This window comes from Mixophyes fleayi, chromosome 6 (assembly GCF_038048845.1).
Source record: "Mixophyes fleayi isolate aMixFle1 chromosome 6, aMixFle1.hap1, whole genome shotgun sequence".
NCBI lineage: Eukaryota > Metazoa > Chordata > Amphibia > Anura > Limnodynastidae > Mixophyes > Mixophyes fleayi.
This window is the reverse complement of record NC_134407.1, coordinates 15,609,329-15,634,175: the sequence shown is the minus strand read 5'-3', so window position 1 is coordinate 15,634,175 and position 24,847 is coordinate 15,609,329. Positions and strand designations below refer to the sequence as shown.

General features: G+C 39.2%; 1 long non-coding RNA gene across 1 annotated transcript; it reads left to right on the top strand.

The window, feature by feature from the left end:
- The first annotated feature begins 246 nt into the window (after positions 1 to 246).
- LOC142160863 (uncharacterized) lies at positions 247 to 11,129 on the top strand. Its single transcript, XR_012693323.1, has 3 exons — positions 247 to 372; positions 6,896 to 7,030; positions 10,631 to 11,129. It is a non-coding gene; the product is annotated as an uncharacterized LOC142160863 (long non-coding RNA).
- Positions 11,130 to 24,847: the final 13,718 nt, after the last annotated feature.

The window sequence follows — 24,847 nt, the reverse complement described above, 5'->3', positions numbered from 1 at the left end:
GCAGACCACTGACTCTCCCGCTACCTACCTGCACCTGGACAAGTCTTCTCATCACAGCAGTGGTACAACTTGCTATACGCAGACCACTGACTCTCCCGCTACCTACCTGCACCTGGACAAGTCTTTCTTTCACAGCAGTGGTACAACTTGCTTTCCGCAGACCACTGACTCTCCCGTTACCTTCCTTCACCTGTTCACGTCCACTCTACTCTCCTACCAGTACAGCTGCAAGTCGCTGACTCTCCTACCAGTATAGCTGCAAGTCACTGACTCTCATCTATTCCATTGGCATTCTCTCTCCATCTGCTGTTATATACGTTCCTACTATTCACCCTACTGCCAGAGGGCCGCTGTGTAAACCCCGCCCCTCTGGTAAGCATTATCAACTGGTGAATCCTGGGCGGAACTCCTAGTGCCTGTGACAACAGCATTTTTCACATTTTCCCGCAATAGTCTCATAAATTGAGATATTGCTAGCCCTTCTTTAAGTGAGGTTGGATGATTGCTAGTTGTATATAGAATTGTGTTGTGATAGGTCGGTTTTCGGTATAGAGTTGTGCTCAAGGTAGAACTTTGCAAAATAAAGTTGACATCTTAAAAAAAATAAAAAATTCCATCAATATTATAGGTGAAACATACTGTATTGTCAAGCTAGTTCAGTTAATCAGTAGCTATAAAAACATTTTCTGTCTGTTTCAGTTCAAAAGTATGTCAACTAAATTTTTTTTATAACAAAAGATGCTGGAGCCACATATGGCAGGGATAAATTTTAATTAATATTCTACCACAAACATATTTGCATATGCTGGTGCCTGGTTTGAATTCATTGCGGTTCCAGCTTTATGAATGTTATAACCATCTGTATATTTAAAGTGATTGTACTCCAGTACCAGTCTCAAAAGTTCTACTTCAAATACAGTAGCTGGAGCATTATGTGTTTTTTGTTTGTTTAATAAGTGCATCCTAACAGCTTCATGTGATATTGTGAAACGCATCTGCATGTTCTTGACCCCCTCCTGCTTCTCTGCCACCCTTGCACCACTTCTTTCTCCCCTCTTCTCTTCATCCTGTACTAATGCAGCAGTCTCCGCAGCTCTAGATGAATGCACTTTACATCTGATGTTTCAAGCCCCAAACCTGGCACTCCAAGCTAAATCACTACCTGCAAAGGTGCTCCCATTCTGCTCAATGCCTCTGGAGGAAATCTCACTCCAATGCTAACTTTATCCACTTCAAGCTATCACGTTGCCCTCTTTTTTGCCAAACAGACCTACTCTAAAACCCCTATCTCCTTCCAGTCCATCAACCCCAATCACCTCTTTGCTCCACCCTCCATCACTGTCCACGACTTTGCATATTACTTCATGGGAAACATTTACTCCACCCATCATGACATCTCCCCATTGCTCTCCCTTTTCCCAGCGTCCCACCCCCCTCCCACATCCAACTCCCCTGCCACCCTCTCTACCTTCCCTCCTACCATGAAATCAGAGATCCGCTCACTCCTCCTCCCCTTCAACCTGTTTCCTTGTCCACAATTTCTCCCACTTCCTCCTCTCTCTCTACTTTGTTGCTTGCCTACCTTTTCAACCTGTCCTCCTCTACTGGCATCTTCCGTTCCACCTTTAAACTCGTGCTCCTCACTACCATTGTCAAGACACCAGCACTCGTACCTGCCTCTCTCTCCAGCTACTGCCTCATGTGCCTACCCCTTTTCCTTTCCAAACTTCTTGAATGGCTAGTCTACAGTACACACTTTCTCACTGTTCACTCTAGTGGTCAAAGTGGAAATTTAGATGTAGCAGTATGGAAAATGTAATTAAATAAAATGTGATAGTTTTACAATCAAAGCAATTGGAGAAGTGTCAGCATAATATACAACTTTATACCGGCCTACTTTTACCACTGGTTCACTCTCTTCTTGACCATTTACATTTTTTGCTCATGCATTCTCTACTCTACTGAGACTGCCCTCAACAAGGTGACAAATCATCTACTAAGCTCAACATATCCAAAACTGAGCTTGTCATCTTTCCATTTTCCCAATGTCACACCCTTCCTCCTATTTCTTTCAAAGTTGATAACATGAACCTCTCCTCTGTTACCTATGGACAATGCCATGGGATCATCATTAACTCACCTACACTCCTCATATTCAGTCCCTTGTACAACATTGCCACAGTTTTACCATTTATTCTCACTGGATATCAACAAGACCATTGTCCACACTGTCATCTTGTTCTTGATTATTGCAATCTCTTCCTCTCAGACCTTCGCCTCTCCTCCTCTCCTATTACCACCTCACATTCACATCTGCAAGACTAGTCCTGCACTGCTTTACCCCTTTGGAAATCCGTGCCCCTCCAATCATTTAAGTGCTCCCTCAAAACTTCTTCACACTTGCCTTTCCTGTCCCATCATAAGACAACGCCCTCCACTCCACCTGCTCATTCCACTTGTTTCCCACCATCCCCATTGTCCCTGTTTGTTTTTACACCCCTCTAGAATGTTAGGTCTCATGAGCAAGGCCTCTTTACTTCCTCTGTCCTGTCCTCACCTCCTTGTTCACTTGTAAAAGTTTTCTTTATGTTCTAAGTTTTGTTTTCTGCTATTGTTTATTCTCTTGCACTAATATTAATTTCTATTATGTTCTGTTTGTGTATTGCTGACTGCACGGCGCTGTGGAATCTGTGGCATCTCATAAAATAGTATATGGTGATTATATATCAAAAATTACAAACAGTGCTTTTGATTTGATATTATCTACACTTTGTATTTTATCTAAGACTTCAGATGTATTTCTAAATTAAAATAAAGATAGATTAGACGTCCTACTAGCGCTCCTATTGAATTACTGCCTTAATATACTAACAAGTGCCACTTCTCACTTTCTTCAAACATACAGTATAACTATATGTATATCTTAGGCGCAATACATATTTCCAAATTTACCTTGGTTTTGATATTATCAATCAACAAATAAAAAATGGCTAAAGTTCTGATACATAGATATCAGGAATATATTTTTACATACAGTTTAGAGTCTTTGTTTCCTTTATAAATAAAGTCTGTTTTTAATAAGCTCTGTCTTTCACAATTTCTCTGAAATCATACGGTCCATAGACATGTATCCAGAGTGATTATATAAAAGAGAATAGAAAACACAAAATGTAATATAGTGTAGTATGTTAGGACAAATATATGTAACATAAAAGACCCAACACCACAAACATTCTTTAAGATAACACTTGTGGCTTTGGTCTCTAACAATGCTGTCTTTATAGTTCTTATGTACCGCATGAAACAGCTTCCAATCAATTAGGTAGTATAGCGTCAGGACAATGGCCGCTTTCTAAACACTTAATTGGTATAGAATCAATCACTTCAACATAAACGGTCCTCTCCAGTTGTCATGCTTCCTCCTTGGCAGACTGCTTCTTATGATCTCTTGTTCATCAATGTTTCACATGTGTGAAACAAAAACTGGAATGAGATCTAGCGCATTATCCTTTTAATAACATTTTGTTTATTTCTCATATGTAATAAAACATTTAAAACATGTAAGTTTTATGTAATGTTATGTTAACACTACCTTTCGGAGTCCTCAATTATCAACTAATTACACTCCTACCAGAATCCCTTGAAGTGATCGACATATAGCTATGTCCTGTATTGAGATTGCTGTTTAACTCCTCAAATATCCTTATAGGTGTGCTCCAGTCGTTGTTCTGTTCTTAAAGACCAACGCGTTTCGACCCACATGCCTTGGGACCGTCAGGAACATATGATGAACTGAGGAAATCCTCTGTACAAAGTGGTGAGCCTGCTGGTAGATGCCTGTGATGTGACATATTTGTCCTAACATACTACACTATATTACATTTTGTGTTTCCCATTCTCTTTTATATCATCACTCTGGAAACATCTCTATGGACCGTATGATTTCAGAGCTTATTAAAAATGGACTTGTTGACTCTAAATTGTATGGAAAAACGATACTCCTGAGATCTATACTGAACTATACGCCAGTGAGCGCAACAACATATAATTCATCTTCACCTCATGTGTTTGCACTCAGGAGCAACTGTAAAAATGCATTGCATTTTATGTACAGTGGACATTTATAACATCCTGATAAATATTTTGGAGTGAAAAGAAAACCTACAGGTCCGCTCTTAGTTGAATACAGACGTGCGTATGGCCGTTTATCGCGCTTTATTAACAACTGTTCAGAATGACTTTCCACTGCAGTACAACCAGCCATATATATGAAACTCGTAGATATTGTATAAAAGGGTGCAAACATTTATCAAAAAAGGCTAAGTATATCCAGTTATGCTTGCAGTGATGGCTGTGCTCCTGGATGAATCCATCAGTCATAGTCTGGACAGAGCATTCTTTTACCTAGGAGACTGCAAAGCCATTGCCTAGATTCTGTACTGCCCAAGAGTAATGCAAGATAATGCAAATAAAGACCAGCCAACACCCCTTCCACCATGATGCTAGATAAATCATGTTGGAAGAGACAAACTGAAGTATTAACACATTGGTCATTTAGGTGTTTTATTTACCTCAGTGTTATGCCAACTTTAGATTGTCTTTACTTGCTCTTTAGCTGCTACAATGCTATAGCTCGTATCAACTATATTACTGCAGGATTCCAAATCAATGTATGTATTCTAGAGGTTAAAAGATTAATCTAAAATACATACATAGTCAGGTACTGTACAGTGATAGCAGATCAATTTCACATATTATGTCGAAGAAGATACTCCTTTCCTTTATCACTAAGACTAATTAATATACTGTGCTAGAGGAAGTGACGACAGAGGCAGAACACACATGGGACAAAACGATAGATATCTCAAGAATATAGCAGTAGGAATATGAGATTTCAAAAGCCCTTTGCAATTGCATACCTTTGTTTTTATATAACTAGTTTACTTTTAATGGCATTTATTTGTGTTTTAGTGCATGGAAGAATCCTCAATGGGATGACACTCATATTTATTCCAAATTATTGCCATCTTGTGTCTTCTGTATAGAAAATCCCAGAGGACAGCTCACTTGAACATGTCATATACAAGTACTCACAATGACTATATTCTGTGTCACCTTCCCTTTCTCTGTCCTATTGCTTATGATACAATCAGTGGCGGGGTTAATGAGAGCTTCATGCATATTAAAGGTCAGCGATGAATGGGAATGATTTTTTTTTTCTTCCTCTGCAGTGTAATGCAGTATATGTATTTTACATTCCACAGCCTCTACTGCATACATTATTAGCTACCTTCTTCAAAACTTTGGTTTATGAACTTTCAATAAAAAGTACCATCATCATCACCATTTATTTATATAGCGCCACTAATTCTGCAGCGCTGTACAGAGAACTCACTCACATCAGTCCCTGCCCCATTGGAGCTTACAGTCTAAATTCCCTAATACACACAAACAGACACAGACAGACAAACAGACTAGGGTCAATTTGTTAGCAGCCAATTAACCTACCAGTATGGTTTTTTTGGAGTGTGGGAGGAAACCGGAGCACCCGGAGGAAACCCACGCAAACACGGGGAGAACATACAAATTCCTCACAGATAAGGCCATGGTCGGAATTGAACTCATGACCCCAGTGCTGTGAGGCAGAAGTGCTAACCACTACGCCACCGTGCTGCCACAGTCCTTGGGGTAAATGTATCAATATGCGGGTTCTTCAACACCCGCGTGTTCAGCCTCTTCCGCGATTAAATTTCAAGCGGTGCTGCATTGTAAAGGGAAGTTAACCCTTTACAATGCAGTGCCGCTTGAAATTTAATCGCGGAAGAGGCTGAAAACGCGGGTGTTGAAGAACCCGCATATTGATACATTTTGCCCCCTTGTGTCCACATTACCAGCTGCAAAGCCTAAACTAGCAATTCTGGCATCCACCATAAGTACTGGTGTGTCTCGAATATTTGTGGCCAGGTCTGTTTTTGCAAACCTTTGTTAAAATGGGCTGCTCAGCCTTCCTGAATTTTTAATTAAACAGTCATGGGACGCAGGTATTACGTGCGTTGAAGTCAGCTTCCACTAATGTACTTGGTGGTGCCGTTAATATACAATCTTGAGATACTTAGTTAATTATTAGGTGATATCATTGGACTAAACAAAATGTTTATGGCTGTATGTGCATAAGTATATGTGGACTGGTGCCCTCTTTCTTTTTGTCAGCGCTGCTTTTTATTCCTAGTATGGCCCTGCCAGTTGGATAGAAGAATACTGCACATAAATAAACTAACTATTTGACCAACCTAGGAGAGAGATGTCTGACAGGAACTGTTGAATTTTCATGTGTAAGACAGAAATAAAGCTTTAGGTATTGTGAAGTTCAGAACAGTAATAAATTAAGTATGAAATAATTTTTTGTTTGTCGGTCAGTGGCATGACAGCGATATATAAAAAAAAATATGTTAAATGTCAGTTCTTATCAGATATTTTAGTGTGTGGAGGTTATTTTCATGAAGAGAGGTCAAATAGGATTCATTGAATTGAAAAGTGATAACTTGTGAACTCTGTAGTTAGATAAGTAGGTATGACATTTTCTATGCATTCTTTGGGAATAGTAATAATTTTATAATAAGGAAGAGAAAGTGCTTGATTAGTTTTAGAATAAATTACACAACTTTGCAAAGAGGTGTTTGATTCCATTTTGATTGGCCTTTCTCTGTGGTTACTTCTTTGTTTATCTTCCAGTCGAATCTGCCTCAAACATTTTGAGAGGATGAAAAAATTTACTTAGCTTTGAAAATTGTTTTGGCTTCCCTAATAAATGAGAAACATACATTTTGGAGCTTGAATGGCTTTTTCATTTGTGTTTTTTTTTTTTCTTACACTTCTGCAATTTTCTTCTTGACAGTCCCAGAAGAGGCAGTGATATTGTAACAGGCTAAATACATCATGTGGTTCCAGCAACTTTATCTTTTATGATGACCCTGAAATTTCAGAAGTGAATAATGCAAACAAGAGGTGTGTCACTCTCACAAGAATGCAGGTAAAGAAAAAGAAGTTGCTTATATAAAAATGTTTTAAAGTATAATATAATTCACAAGTTATGTTTATACTGTTGTAGTCAAATGTAAAGTATGGATTTATGCTCAAGGTGTAATCAGTGATGCTCATTGCAAGACCTCAGATGGGATAACCACTTGCTACAGATTCTGTACTTTATTTAAAACATTGTTCTAAAAAAACCAGAAAGAGGACCATATTCTGGTTAAAATCATGAAGCTGGATTCTTTACTACAAACCAACAGCTGCACACACCAACAAGGTTCTCATACGTATTTTAATTCCACTGGCATTGGCACAATATAAATAAATAGCACATGTTTTGTGTAGGGCACTATTTACACAACACATATTTTACTCCCTCTTTGTGCTACCAGAGCTCAGACTTACCACACTCCTGTGATCCAGTTAGAAATGCCATTGACTATTAATTATCAATGACATTTGATATTAGGACAGGTCAGACGGTTTCTGGACAATCTTGTGTTAGATGAATATATTTTTTAAAATATTTTGAAAACATTATATATATATATATATATATATATATATATATATATATATATATATATATATATTTGCTCCTTACAAAAATATCTATCTCTATACAGTTAAAGCAATCATGCAGTGCATATTTCTGTTTAAAACAGGATTGTGTTTCTAATGCTTTAGGTCTCATTGTAGCCTCCCCACCCATAGGTCTCATTGTAGCCCCCACACCATCAGGGCCGGTGCTAGGGTCCACGGCGCTCTAGGCGTTTTTAAAAAATCGCCGCCTTCCCTCCCCCCCCCCCCCGCAAAAATCGCCGCCCCCCTTCCCCCCGCAAAAATCGCCTCCCTCCTCTCCTTACCTTGTCTCACCACCGCCGCCTCTCTGCTCCATCTCCTCCCCTCCACTCACTGACACTAGTAAGTGGAGGGGAGGAGACGGAGCAGAGAGGCGGCGGTGGTGACAAAATAGCCCCTTCCCCCCTCCCCGTGCATCTGAATGCTGTGCGGCGGCCGTGACAGGTATGGTCAGTGGTCGCCGCACAGTTTTAAAGTCTTTTAGTATTCTGTGGCGCCCTCCAGAGCCCGGCGCCCTAGGCAAGTGCCTAACCTTGCCTAATGGGAGCGCCGGGCCTGCACACCATAGGTTTCATTGTAGCCTTTCCCCCGTAGGTCTCATTTTAGCCTCCCCCTATAGGTTTCATTGTAGCCTCCCCCCAGTTCTTATTGTAGCCTCCTCCCCTAGGTCTCATTGTAGCATCACCGCCAGGTCTCATTGTAGCCTCCCCCCCTAGGTCTCATTGTAGCCTCCCCCCAATTCTCATTGTAGCCTCCCCCCTAGGTCTCATTGTAGCCTTCCCCCTAGGTCTCATTGTAGCCTTCCCCCCTAGGTCTCACTATAGATCTCATTGTAGCCTCCTACCCCCTCCGTAGGTCTCATTGGAGTCCCCCATCATAGGTCTCACTGTAGCCTTCCCCATAGGTCTCACTATAGATCTCATTGTAGCCTCCTACCCCCTCCGTAGGTCTCATTATAGTCCCCCATCATAGGTCTCTCTGTTGCCTCCCCCATTCATAGGTCTCATTGTAGCCTTCCCCCATATGTCTCATTTAAGCCTGCCCCCATAGGTCTCACTGTAGCCCCTCATCATAGGTCTCACTGTAGCCCCCCCATCATAGGTCTCACTGTAGCCCCCTCCCATCATAGGTCTCATTGTAGCCCCCTCATATGTCTCACTGTAGCGCCCCCTGCCCATATTCTGATGTGCGTTCCTTGCTGCACAGACAGAAGAAATTACACATCCTCTCTGAGATCTACACTGTGGGAGCTGTCTGAGCGCTCTGAGAAGTCTTTACTAAAGGATTAGCCTCATGCACAGGGCCACTATCTCTATGGGTAGTATTTAGGAATATGTATTGCAGGTATGCCGGTCACACATTGCTGGATTTTCCTACTAGTTTCTGCACTTGTCTCACATAGTGTCTCATGCTATCGCCACTGTAGGTTTCTCTGAACTGACATCACACTAAAACACCTCATGTATGTTTTTTGTAAAGTTGTTCACACCCACAGGCTATATAGCCATATGCCCCAACAGGGACTGATTAAGGGTTTAGGCCTCCCTAGTCTAATATGGTCATAGATCTCCATTGCCTTCCACGCCAGGCTAATGCATGGTAGGTAATAACAAATTCGTCCTTAATTTAGAATCCAGCTTCCTAACCCTCCCACCTCCTCTACCCTTTTTCCTGTGTTTTCAAAACTCTGCTCCATTTGTGTGTAATTTGTTTTATTGGTAGAATAAAGGCATGTATAGATCTGATGGACTGAATATATAAGCATTATTAGCTCAGAGCAACATAATCCATCAAATGGCATTAGATATAGTAACAAACAAAACATACAAGACAATAGAGAAGAAAGAGGAAATAGAGGGTATGGAAGGGGGTAGGAAAGGAGAAGAATAAGAGGGACTCCTCATACCTAGTGCCATGATGTCAGACAAAAGTGTTTGACTCCTGCCCGTCCATTGGTATATCTACACACCCAATTCGCCAATCAGAGGTGGCCATCCACAGTACATAAGCTAGTGAAAAGATGGAGGAAAAGATGGAGACTCTTTAAATTCAAGCCATCGGAGCCACATCATTGCGTATTCGGTAACCTTTTTTGACCAGATAGGGCGATGTCATCCATGATCCTGTAAAGGTCAATCCGTAGTATTAAAGTAATTTTATTGTTACCAAATAAGCATTGCCCAAGCGATTGTATTGTGTTTCTAACGCACAAAGTGATTTATTTTAGCAGATGCAAAGTTTAACAGTTCAATACATGATTATATTATAATACAGTACAGTACAGACAATACCAAAAGATACATACATACCGCGCTCGCTTTGCATGCGCTTCGCTGCGCTTCCACGGGTCCCAGTGCACAGTATATCTGTTTAGAATACTGTGGTCAGAGTAGACTGAAAACTGGGAGCACAGCTATGATTATATATACATTCAGTCTTACAGAGTGAACAATAGAAAACACTTGGCTTGCTTCTATAGGTCCAGACTTCGTGTGGGTCCAGGGTGAACAGGTCATAGGCTAGTTCAAACTAAGGAATCCAAAGGTGGGGGTCATCTCTCCAGGGGATGTGCTCCAGTTACAATTAGTCCATTAGCATTTTACAGTCTGATATCAATCTGACAAGATATTGCCTAACATCAATAACTAGAGTATGCAATATGCGATCTCTTCGGCGATGGAACCGGACAGCTGCTGATGAATAGGGGATTAGAATGATATCAGACATGACACATTTCCTATAACCTGAACCTTAAATAACACTGAGGTGTACATATAATCATAATATATAAACTGATAATAAACTAAATACTATCTGCTCATAAATCACTGTAGAATGGAATCAATATGAATATGAATTATATAAATAACTAAATGTTGTAGTGCAAGTGTGTGTGTGCGTATTTTACCGTGCGATTGCGTTATGCCACGTGTAGCGTGGCATACTGAATGCAATCTCGCAATGAAACAATATTAACTAATATACTTTCGTTCATCCAATTATATGACTTCGACAGTAGGAACCATTCTAGCATGCTAGGCGTGTCAGGGGACCACCAATGGACCGGGATAACTGATATGGCTGCATTATTCAAATGTCGAAGTAAGGATTTTTTATACTGAGGGAGAGCGATGTCCGAGGAGCTAAACATCCAAAAATCTGGGACTAGAGAGCACATGATTTCCTCTGTAACTAATCTCACCCTGCGCCAGTATTGTGCTATTATAGGATATGTCCAGCAAAGGTGGATACTCTGCTCCATTTGACTCTTCAAAAGAGTCACAGCAATGGAGGCATGAATGAGCGCTATATTTTAGAAGGGACACTAGAATCAAACACAGGAAATCACTGGAGAATGCAAGGACAGGTTTGCTATAATATATCTCATCTTATTGATGGTCACCAGATGCTCTCTGTTAACTTTAAAAGAATGGGTCAAAAATAATTTTTCAGCCAGAAGAGGCTCATATGTATCAAACTTTTGACCCAAGAGTGGTCTTCAGGTCTGTAACCTTCCAAACCACTAAATAAAATAATTTGCCTTGGTAGATTTTAGTATTGAGGGTGTGATTTAGAATTTTTATTGCTTTTCCATGAATAATGTTTTGGGAGGCTTTTTGCAAAAAGTTGGGGTAGTAGGTTTTAACAAGGATATATTTAATACATTAGATAAAAGAAGGCTGTTTGAGACTAATGAATCAAGATTGATTCATTCAGTGACTTTCAAGGACCGATATTACATGGGGCAAGTGTAATACTTGGCAGAAAACCAGACTGTCTCCTGGGGGTAAATGTATTAACTTCCGATTTTTTCAAGTCGCCGCTATTCGGCGAGTTTGCAGTGAAAATGTAAAGCAACAATGGCTTTAAAGGCATTGTTTTGCCTTTAAAGCCATTGTTTAATAGCAGCAACTTGCAAAAATTGGAAGTTAATACATTTACCCCCTGGACTTAGTTAAGTAATAGGTTTACAGTGTTTATCTACCACTTGTTTTCAATGAAAAGTAGTTTTGTCAATGGCTTTTCAGACTTCTTTTGGGTATGGCATAATCACCTGCTAGCACTTAAGAAGTAGAAGAATATTAATGTAAGAATTTGGGATGAGTACCATATACAGTTAAGAAATATGGGAACAGGGCTTGTTTGTAAAGGGAAAAGGCATTAGGAGAATCATGAAAGACCTTATTTTCTGCACATATGGAATCAAGATGTAACATATTTAATTTTTCTTCTCTTCAGAAGTCACAATATGTGAAGAAACATGTAAGGTGATTTATTGATAAACACCCAAGTTTAGCTTAATAAAGAGCAAAAACGTGAATGCTGCATTAAGGAATAAAAGGATCTCTGACATTAATATATCAGAAAGTGATTGGAGCATTGAGAACGTTTAATCCAGACCAATTAACAGCTCATTTTAAGATACTAAACTGAGAATGCTGTATCTAAGATTTACTGAATTAAGGAACATTCAAATGTTTAATGATTTTCTAAGTCAGAATTATGCTGCAAGTTCACATTGAGCCTGTCACTGTAGTCCAGAAAGAACCTCTAACTGTATAGGACTTTTAAGCAACAGTTCCTAATTGAAGGTCACATTTCTCATTGTTTGGCTGAGGGTAGAGACTTGAGCTAAGTACTTGGAGTACATTATAAACCACTTAACTATAAGAACTATCTATTCTATCAAATAATAGATAGATGTAGAGACAAAGATTAAAGATTGGTCAACTGTGAGAGAGTTCTTCCTGTGATTTAATCATTACTACCAAATGAATGAGAGAGGGCATTTGCTCTCACATTTTTGGAACCAGGGTAAAATGTAAATAAAAAAATCAGACCAAGAGAAATAGATTGCCCAGCGCCCTAGTCATATGTTGTTGTGTTTTTTAGAAGTATTTCAGATCCTTTTGGTCTGTATAAATATGCCAGTTTTATGGCCAAAAGCTCACAGTTTTCACTGGAATAATTTTTCTGTGCTGCAAAACGGGTTTCTGTAAAACTCCACAAAGATTACTCTCTCCAGCTTTATTGTACTGATAAATTTATGTAGGTCTTGTGGCTGGTAATAGAATGTCATTGGTCTCCATGACGTAATCAAGCTGTAACAAATTATCCTAGATGTGAACCCATTGTGCTGCTACATTTTGGAGCTAACTAGATCTGAGTCATGGGGGTATATTTACTAAACTGTGGGTTTGAAAAAGAGGAGATTTTGCCTATAGCAACTCATCAGATTCTAGTTATCATTTATTTAGTACATTCTACAAAATAATAGGTAGAATCTGATTGGTTGCTATAGGCAACATTTCTACTTTTTCAAAACTGCAGTTTAGTAAATATACCCCCTAGAGTCTAATGGGAAGCCCAGTTTTTACCAAGGCAGTGATGGACTTTGCTCTGGATAACCCATGGTAGTAACCCTCAGAACTAGCCTCACTGGGTTATAGCTGATTATGCAGAAGGACAAGATTGGAATCCTAGTCATTATACAGGTCAACGTCAGAATAAAATATGAAAAACTGTATAATATATAAAGCTGGTGTCAGGATCATAAGGGTCATTCCACATGAAATCAAAACAAGTGTAGAAAAAATTCTACCTTACATTCTCTAGTTTCAATTAAATTTGGTATAATAAATGCTGCCATGGGTGTAAAGAAAAATCCCCAAATCTTAGCCTGATATGTACACTGGTTTTGAAGTTTATATGCCTTTAAAGCTGCAATTTTTTAATGAAAAACTTGCTTTTAAAATTGCATTTGTAGTTCACCTGATTGAGCTAGAGAGTTGGGCAAGGACTCATTTTAAACATCTTTTTATGGACTTTCATATAATATATAAGACAGCAGTGTGTTTCGATAAAAATGACAATTGTAAACTTTTCAAAAATCAAAATTTAGATTTTCTTAAAAAAGCCATATTTAAAAAAAATTAAAAATATCTCAAAAATTGTTCATACTATTGTTAATAAATCCCCAAAGTTTTATTTTGGGATCATGATGGGATCATCTGCTACAAGAGCTTTCAGTTTTGAGTGATTCATGAAAATTATATTTATTGAGGCACTACACATCTGAGAAAATCAACAAAACAATATTTTTTCCAGTTAACTTCATTAGGGGAATGCACGTTCCTCTTCAGGTGTGTTTGGGGATGAGATTTTACAGACAGCACCCTCTTCCACTTCTGCATAGGCGTGTAAACTTAAGTGGAAAGATGCTCTACGTGGATATTCAACACAATTGTGTTGAATATTCAACACAATTGTGTTGAATATTCAACACAATTGTGTTGAATAGGCCTGTCCTTTACAGGGACAGGTTAGGTTTGGGTGGTCTTTAATTAGGGAAGAAAAGCCCCTTGGTCACTAATTTACCCCCACCCAAACCTTACCTGACCCTGGACCATTTGTGTCATGTTTGAAAAAGCAGAGTCTTTAATTACAGTGGAGTATCAGACTGGGAGCTTGTGTACTGAGAACAGTACAACTTGCTGGGAGGGAGGGAGAGAGATAGCAGACTGAGAGCAACTGTGTCAGATTCTGTTTAAAAAGAAGCTCTGTTTGACCATGTAATATTATTATTATTTCATCTGTACTTCTGGAAATCACTAGTACCTTAAACTAGTGTATGTAACTGTCCTTATTAGGACACTTGAGCTAATAAACATCACTGTTTCAAGAGCTTGCTTTGACGTCTACTTACTTGCTGTAATTCCTGTGACCTACAGATTAGTCCAATCTAAACCATTATTCAGCTGTTCTGAGGTTAGAACCTTACATCCAGTACCAACGTTCTGCCAGCTACCTGCAGCTCTGGCCAGTGTGACAGGCCAGGGGGAACCATCCACAGCAACCCTGATCTGAAGGTAAGAGGTCAGGTGTACAAGCCAGGTGTCCAGCAAAGGGGTACTGTCACGGTTTTGCGTCACAAATCTGCCACAGGAGTGGTAAGGAACGGTAACCAGCCTGGAGCTAATATAACTCCCAGTAAGGCGCGGAGTCTAACAAGGGAAAGGTATTCGCCAGGGACCAGCCGCAAGGCGGTTTGGACTTAGCTGCACCCCCTTGCAGGTCGCGGCCCCTACTGGAAGCGACCAGTTGAGATATGAGAGAGATAAGTCACAAGAGCAGCAGGTTACTCACGAATAGCGGAGATGTGTTATGGGATGTAGCCAGCAGGTTATGAAGGAGCAGAGAAGTGCAGTAGAGTGTCAGCTCTGCGGACAACTGTTTACCACCGGAGTGGCGGCAGGATTTCTATTCAGCAGTCAGCAGGACTCACAAATGGTGATGATGAACTCGCAGGATATAGCCAGCAGGTTATACAGAACACGAGGAAGTGCTGTAGAGTGTCAGCTCTGCGGACAACTGTTTACCACCGGGGTGGCAGCAGGATTTCTATTCAGCAGTCAGCAGGACTCGCGAATGGTGATGATGAACTCGCAGGATATAACCAGCAGGCTATGCAGAACACGAGGAAGTGCTGTAGAGTGTCAGCTCTGTGGACAACTGTTTACCACTGGAGTGGTGCCAGGATTTCTATTCAGCAGGCAGCAGGACTCATGAATGAGCAGTCAGCCAGTAGATAGTCAGCTCTTGGGACGAGGAGTAGACTAGGAGCCAGGAACCCATGGAAGGTACATGAAGATCAGGCACTGAGAACAGGGAGGAAGTGCCTTTTAAACTTTGGAGCCAAAACTCCAACCAATAGGGAAAGGTAGAGAGAACTTGACAGGTCAGATCTGCGCATGCGCAGACCCGGAAAGATGGCAGCGCCCAGCCCGGACGGAGCGGACGGCAGGAGCAGGTAAGTAAGCCGGGGATCGGGTCATATACCCGATTACCCAGCGCGTGATAGGTACATTATCAGCGAGACACTGTTCTAGGTGCCGGTGAAGGAGCCTGGTGGTAACAGCTGAAAAAGCCCCTCCTACTGCGGTTAGAGGTTGCATTTGGGATAAATAAAAGGGTACGATGGCAAGGCAAACCCAGCCGGTCCCAGCAACACACGGACAGGGTGACATAGGGGGTCCATCCTGTCACAGAAGGTGTTGAGAACTGTTTCAGAATGGATATGTAAATTCTTTTCTGAAATGACAAAAGTTGCAAAAGATTGTGCCAGCTGCAGAAAACAATTTGGGACTCTTTGAAAAGAGCACGAGAGTCATCGTTTACCAGCTCCCACTTGCTGACATCAGAGGTTATGTAAATGTTGTCTATGACAAGTAATGGTGGCTCGCATTTATTCTGGAGAAAGATAAAAACATCAATAAAGTGAAAGAGACATTCAACTGGTCCATCAACATCTTCATATCCAAGGAAGCCGGATATTTTATGGATTGCTATGGTAGATGATTTTTTGTAAGGTGAATCCGTTAACTTCAACAGGTTGAATATTCACCTTTCTGAAATGGAAATATTAAAAACAAATGGAGCCTTCAGCCAGTTCCAACATATCAAGTAGCACATCCATCCAGAGCAGCAGCACCAAATAGTAATGATCTGTAGTAAGCTGAAACTTGCCGACTTTAAGACAACGGCGTCCGAGAGCTGCCTGAGGGAGGTGGGGCTATGCAAATCTCCAATTTTGGCCCTGCCCCCGCGACATAATGACGCAAATGTGTTATTTTACAACAGCGGGCCCGGCCAAATGGCGCTATTCCCTGAGAATCTCTGCATTTTGGCTCTAATTCTGTCTACTTCCTATTGAAGTAGGCAGATGCAGGAGGCTACCATACTCTCCCGGGACATTCCGGTAGAGTTGGCATGTATGAGTAAGCTTTCTTAAAATATGCGAAAGACATAAAATTATCACAAATGTTTTAAATATTTCAGTATGAACACACTGTTTCAGTGTACATAATATATATCAAAGGGATTGTTGAAGGAGATAAAATAAAAGTAATGAACAGGACTAGATAGTTCTCATTTTCATTATTTTAACAAACAGACCAAAGCGATTGCTCCTGTAGCAGATGATCCTAAAATAAATCTTTGGGGATTTATTAACAACAGTATGAACAATTTTTCAGATGGTTTTTCAAAAATGTAAAAATATGGCTTGATTTTGATTTTGAAAAATTTATTTTTTATTGAAACATACTGCTGTGTTATATGTCAGCGAAAGCCCATAAAAAGAGGTTTCAAATGAGACCTTGCCCAACTCTCTAGCTCAATCAGGTGCTTTTGTTTCATTAAAAAAGTACAACTTTAAAGGCGTATAACCAGTGCACATATCAGCCTAAGAGTTGAATATTTTCTTTACACCCATGACCGCATTTATTATACTAAATTTCATTACAATCTGAGACGGTCATTATGAAACCCTGTGTTGATTTGTTGTGAAATGACCAAAAAGCAAAAAATCAGGTTGAAGAACAAGCCAGTTTGTGAAGTTCAGAGAGAAGAATCACTCACTTATGATAACTGGATACTTGTAAAGATAGCTATGGAGTCAGGAGTATGGAGAAATATAAACTGTTTTTTTAAATAAAAAGCACAGTCCAGATAATGCAAACTATAAGCAAACAAAAATCTGGGTGTGGCTGGATATCAGGTAAACTGAGGAAATCAAAATACTGAAATGCAGACTGTCCCAAGCAAAGCAGGAAAAATATAGACACAGTTAATCTTAACTCACGGAAAGTGCTCCCTGTGAGATCACAAGGAATGCACCCTGTGCGGTCACAGGGATCGCCTAATTGCAAGCATTACTATATTAAGTGCCTTTTTGAACATTCATGCTTAAAAAGGCGGTGCAATTGATCAAGTGTGGTCAAGAGGGAGGACCAGCAGAACCGCACCTGAGAAGCCACAGGTACAGGTTTGTTATAGTCCTAAAGATAGAAACTGGGTTAGGGGAAGGTGTTATAAATTTAACATTCGGATTAGGCTAAAGTTATCACTGTAATGACTCAGAATTATACTGGGCCTTGTCCTTATCATTGTTTGTTTTTATTATCTTGTATAAAGTGTTGGAAGTAATGTGTCTATATTGGTAGAGGACACTAAGTTTTGTAAGCTTATTAATACAGAGCACGGCATAAACTCCCTCCAGAAGTACTTGCACCAAGTATTAAGTATGGCGGTGAGCTGACAGTTTTGGGCACCATGTATAAGAAAAGTATTAAATGAAGGTGCAGTGATTGTTTTTGTTTTAAATACTTTTTTTTATCACTAAAACAACTACAAACAGTTGATTAATAGAGATGAATTCACATTAACAGGGGAATTGAAACAGTATAAAGGAAACAAACGGAACAATATTTAGCAAAGAAATGAGTAGTATGATGCTTGTTTTTTGGTTTAATACTGAAAAAGGGAGGGGATGGGGAACCCCATTATGGCAAGGGGACCCCTGCTGCGTGTCCCACTGCTATAGTGCTGCCAACCAAGGCTGGTTTGCCTAGTGTTGGTTAAGTGAAAATCGGGGGGACCCCACGCAAATTTTTTCCCCGATTTTCATGGAACCAGCAGTAGTCAGGCAGCACTAGGGTTAAGCTGGAATAGAGGGGGGACCCCACACTTTTTTTTTTTTTTTTAACTTTCTTCTATTCTTTACAGTTTTAACACTGGGCAGTGTAACAGTGATGTGTTTATACAACATGCTGCTATCAAGCAGCGTGTTGTATCTGGCGTGTTTTCAAGCAAACTCTCCTGAGTTTGCTTACTCGCAGCTTCATACATTTGAGAGCTGTATAGCTACAGTGGCAAACAGTCGGGAGTTTGATCTCTGGCGATTTTGCAAATAGCGATTTTGACAGAAGCACAACTCTGGCGATTTTGCATGAAATCTCAGCTTCATACATCTGCGAGTTTCAACTCTCACGATAAAATCGCTGGATTTGCAAAATCGCACCTTGATACATTTACCCCCTGATCACTTTCATGACCCTGGAACAACCCAGCAGAAAGCCCTTATCAGTACTGTCCTCTTAAACCCAGTGTGGTTCCCATGGTGGTGTGGACTCAGTGGGGATTGTTTTAGATAAGACGTATATAAAGATTAGACTTACCCCAGCGCTCCATGCCCAACTGTCGCTTAAATAGGTGGAGTTGGTGTTAGAGAAGAGAATACCGACACCACTGACATCATCAGGAAAATTCTGAATGGTGTAATGCAGACCTGCACTCAACTGGAAGCGCGACTGTTAGATTTATGCTATTAAGGGGGCAATGCGAGGATCCCAGAGGTGTGTAATGTGTTTATCTCTTTCTAAAACATATTACACACCCCTGGTCTGAAAAAAATGCTTTAACATGAACACAAAAGCATAATATATACACATGTAACAAAGCACCTCAGCAGAGCATTCACAAACAAATGATCACAGGCGCTTTGCTATTGCTGATGGCCATCATTATTATCTGCTATTTGCACCTCGCCTTATGCTTATGTTAGAACGTCTCTTCCCTCCCGCTCCGCCTCTCCAGGCACAAGCAGGTGTGTGCCGGAGTCATGAAAATCTGCATAGGCACATATGCATGCGCCCACTTTTCTGGGCATAAAAATATTTCTCATAACATTAGCTACATATGTTCCAGGTAGTAAAAACTAGATTGTGAGCTTGATTCAGCAGGAAAACGTTGCCAGCCAAATTTTAAATGTATAGCACTGTATAAAATGTTTTGCCCTACAAAATAAAAATATTAAATCAATAAATAAATTTCATGGAAATTGTAACTTGTCAGACTTCTGTTTTTTAAATAGTAACTGATGGGGGAATTCAGTTAGCTGCAAAATGTCTCACTATCATTCCAGAGACAATTAGAGGTACAAGGAAAAATGAGTGGATACTTCTACCTTAGTAACGTTAAAAGCGTGCAGCGGCGATGTTCTAAAGAACGTCGCAACTAATTGAATCTGCTCATGAGAATGCAAAATCAGGTGTGTGATTTTCATTGTCCATTCAAGGAGTGGAGACATTTATCATAATGTGGAAAATATATTATAATCAGGATTTTACATTATGATCCAAATATATGACCCTGATGCATATTTGTGGATGGTGAACATCATTATGCTTATATTGTAGAGTTCTGTATATGAAAGGTGAGCACCTCTGCCCCTTGATCATTGTTTGTTTGTTTTTATTATGCAAGGTTTTTCACATTTATAAATTAATACATTAGTGTTTCCATTTGTACAGTTTAGTCTCAATGATGCTTTTACATTGCATTGACCAGATTTACATTTCCATCTATCATAATTTATCTGTCTTGTATTTAGAAATGCATTTACTCTCTAACATTGTGTAGAAGATAAGATAAGCAGAGATGTCTATCACCTTGGTTCAGTTTTGCTTTTACTGTTTCACCTTGGAACATTCTTTTTTCATTTAAAATATTAGTCTTCTATCAGGATAATGCAACATTTAATGCTGCTAATTAAAGGGTGTTTAAATCACTTAAATCTTGATAAAGCAAATGCATTGTCCTCGATCTTTCATATATTTTCAAATTACTTGTATTCAACTGTTTATTGAGAATTGAAAAATATTCATTTTGACCTAACCACTCTAAGTATCTATTTAATTGCATGCAGTGGTTGAAGTGGGGGTGTATACGGTGGTATGGCATACTGCCACTTCTACTACTGCCTTCATTGTAACACTATCACATTATAGTCACTTACATTATACATATATATACAGTGGTAGAAGTGGAGGTGTATACAGTGGTATGTCATACTGCCACTTCTCCTACTGCCTTCATTGTAACACTATCACATTCTATCCACTTACATTATACATATATATACAGTGGTAGAAGTGGGGTGTATACAGTGGTATGTCATACTGCCACTTCTACTACTGCCTTCATTGTAACACTATCACATTCTAGTCACTTACATTATACATATATATACAGTGGTAGAAGTGGAGGTGTATACAGTGGTATGTCATACTGCCACTTCTCCTACTGCTTTCATTGTAACACTATCACATTCCAGTCACTTACATTATACATATATATACAGTGGTAGAAGTGAGGTGTATACAGTGGTATGTCATACTGCCACTTCTCCTACTGCTTTCATTGTAACACTATCACATTCCAGTCACTTACATTATACATATATATACAGTGGTAGAAGTGGAGGTGTATACAGTGGTATGTCATACCGCCACTTCTCCTACTGCCTTCATTGTAACACTATCACATTCTAGTCACTTACATTATACATATATATACAGTGGTAGAAGTGAGGTGTATACAGTGGTATGTCATACTGCCACTTCTACTACTGCCTTCATTGTAACACTATCACATTCCAGTCACTTACATTATACATATATATATATAGTGGTAGAAGTGAGGTGTATACAGTGGTATGTCATACTGCCACTTCTACTACTGCCTTCATTGTAACACTATCACATTCCAGTCACTTACATTATACATATATATACAGTGGTAGAAGTGAGGTGTATACAGTGGTATGTCATACTGCCACTTCTACTACTGCCTTCATTGTAACACTATCACATTCCAGTCACTTACATTATACATATATATACAGTGGTAGAAGTGGGGTGTATACAGTGGTATGTCATACTGCCACTTCTACTACTGCCTTCATTGTAACACTATCACATTCATTCCATTCACTTACATTATACATATATACACAGTGGTAGAAGTGGGGTGTATACAGTGGTATGTCATACTGCCACTTCTACTACTGCCTTCATTGTAACACTATCACATTCCAGTCACTTACATTATACATATATATACAGTGGTAGAAGTGGGGTGTATACAGTGGTATGTCATACTGCCACTTCTACTACTGCCTTCATTGTAACACTATCACATTCCAGTCACTTACATTATACATATATATATATAGTGGTAGAAGTGAGGTGTATACAGTGGTATGTCATACTGCCACTTCTACTACTGCCTTCATTGTAACACTATCACATTCCATTCACTTACATTATACATATATACACAGTGGTAGAAGTGGGGTGTATACAGTGGTATGTCATACCACCACTTCTCCTACTGCTTTCATTGTAACACTATCACATTCTAGTCACTTACATTATACATATATATACATTGGTAGAAGTGGGGTGTATACAGTGGTATGTCATACTGCCACTTCTCCTACTGCCTTCATTGTAACACTATCACATTCCAGTCACTTACATTATACATATATATACAGTGGTAGAAGTGAGGTGTATACAGTGGTATGTCATACTGCCACTTCTACTACTGCCTTCATTGTAACACTATCACATTCTAGTCACTTACATTATACATATATATACAGTGGTAGAAGTGGAGGTGTATACAGTGGTATGTCATACTGCCACTTCTACTACTGCCTTCATTGTAACACTATCACATTCCAGTCACTTACATTATACATATATATACAGTGGTAGAAGTGAGGTGTATACGGTGGTATGTCATATCGCCACTTCTCCCAATGCTTTCATTGTAACACTATCACATTCTAGTCACTTACATTATACATATATATATACAGTGGTAGAAGTGGGGGTGTATACAGTGGTATGTCATACTGCCACTTCTCCTACTGCCTTCATTGTAACACTATCACATTCCAGTCACTTACATTATACATATATATACAGTGGTAGAAGTGGGGGTGTATACGGTGGTATGTCATACTGCCACTTCTCCTACTGCCTTTATTGTAACACTATCACATTCTAGTCACTTACATTATACATATATATACAGTGGTAGAAGTGGGGGTGTATACAGTGGTATGTCATACTGCCACTTCTCCTACTGCCTTCATTGTAACACTATCACATTCCAGTCACTTACATTATACATATATATACAGTGGTAGAAGTGGGGGTGTATACGGTGGTATGGCATACCACCACTTTTCCTACTGCTTTCATTTCAAACTATCAAATTTCATTCACTTACATTTCCTTTACATTTTCCATACCACCACTGCTAAATTTCCACTTCAACCATTGATTGTAATGCATGCAGACCCATGTTGTTCCGTGACTCCAAAGATTAAGTAATAAAGTGAGTTTTCAGGGGAGAAGCAGACTTGCCAGGTTGTCAGAGGACATTTGCCTCTGTAACCCAGTAAAATTTAAATAACATTTTCCATGAAGATGCTACAAGTATAGTCATGCCTGCCTGCTGTTTCACAACCTCTTGGTAATCATTACACTGCTTTGCACATGCAAGTACTATACCCCGAGATGCACAATCGTACTCATAAATTGGACCTTTTTTGCAGGAAAACATTGTTACCTTTTATTTCTTGCCACAGTTCCACCATTTTCATCACTGATGCTCTTTTTCTATGAGCATGCACGCTTATGTCTGTACTTCTTTAGTAATGTGCATGTTTGGACGCATTGTCATTTTGAAATCTATAATTTATAAGCGCTATAATCTTTTCATTCAATTAATTCATGCATTCAACCTTTGCTATTCATCTTACATAGCTGCTGGTCTGATTTTATGTCAACTGAAAGGAGCATGTTTAGGGTGGATCAGGGGCATGACCTATAATGTAACAAATGTCTGTTCAGAATGTTGGCACATATGATCTTTACTTGCTATCCACTAGCTTTGACCTGTTCTTGACTTGCATGTCTGTCACTTGCCCCTCAACCGTTAGTCAGCTGTCTCAGCTGAAAAGCACAGGCCTCCATATGGGGGCCTCCATGTGGGGGCCTCTGGTGAAAACTGAAGTGCCTCTTACTCTCTACACCTCAGGAGAACAAGCCAAAATTACAGGATCTACTCTCTATAATCATTGACAGTAGTGAAAGCTAAGAACAAACTAGTTTAAAAGAAAATAAACTAAATCATATTGGTAAATGAGAAGAGGTGAAACAAGGAACCACTACTAGTATATAATAGTTTTATTTGGTAAAATATTTTATTTAAGACTGGTACATCATTGCACAGATCTTTGTTATAAAGTTATAAATATACTAAATGAAGATATATATGTAGTGCAAACAATAAACATATACTTACAGGGAATGTAGGGTTAAAATAATGAATCTATGAGTGAGGGGAATATAGTGTGTAGTGTGCCAAATGAAAGGAGTAAAAATCTATTCTGAATAAAGTGCAGTAACACTCTGGATAGGACTGTTATCGTACTTGAATGCTTTAACACTACATAAACTAATGGCCATTTGCAAAACTGCAGGTTCACTGTGCTATGTTTGCGCACTAACTTGTTTTTACGTCTTAGCAGATGGATTTTTTTTGTACTCTCTTGTTGTAGTAGGTTGGTATTACCTGAGTGGGATGAAACAGCATCAGTTTTAGCCAACAGTTCCTTCAAATTTTTGCCTATGTTGTAGGCTGTGTGAGTTCTCTTCTGAAGAGTTTTGGGTCGATTAGTGTCTATATTAAAAGCAGACCAGAGCTCCCTTATGGTCATAGGGAGTAGCAGTGTTGTTTTTAAAGATTGAGGTGAGTTTCTGATTCCCAGATTTTTGTACTCCTTTTGTCATTCATTCTAAACTTTGAACATACTTATGATTAGTTCTTGTTCTCCTTAACCCCTATTTTGGAACCTCTCTTTCCTTTCTAAAAGTTAATGTGTACACAAATATTTTTCTGAATTGTTTTATACTAGTCTGAAAAACTGGGAGTGAGGATGTTCCTTCTTAAATGGACAAGGATAGAAATTGTTTGCATGTAACAGATTATTCCTATCTGTCTCTTAAATAAATAAATACATTATTGCCCATCTCTATGGAATTATTAAATATAGTAATGTAAAGACATTTCATGAACACAATGTTACATTTGTAAGTTAATTTCATATCAGTATTAATTTGGTTGACCTCATTAATTAACTCATCCAATTACCACTCTTAACCCACTCCAGATGAGAAAAATATTGTATAAATCTCTTGACAGAACTAAATATATTCTGGAGCTCAACTTACAAAGTAATTTGTCTTATTTATGTATGTTAACAAATTTGCAATTGTTGGGGCCACACTGGATCCCATTGCTGTGCTTGTTATTTACAAATATTGTTTATTATCATAACAAAAAAGGATTTTCACCAAGGTCAAATGCATTAGAACTATATTTGGACCATGGTAAAACTGATCCTTTATCAGTACCTCTCTTACAGAATTGATTGTTCTTCCTGTGGTATTGCTGTGTAAAGGGAGCTTACATTCATGGTAACAAATACATTTTCATTAGAAAGGGTCTCATTCTTATTGAGCTCATGTATAAA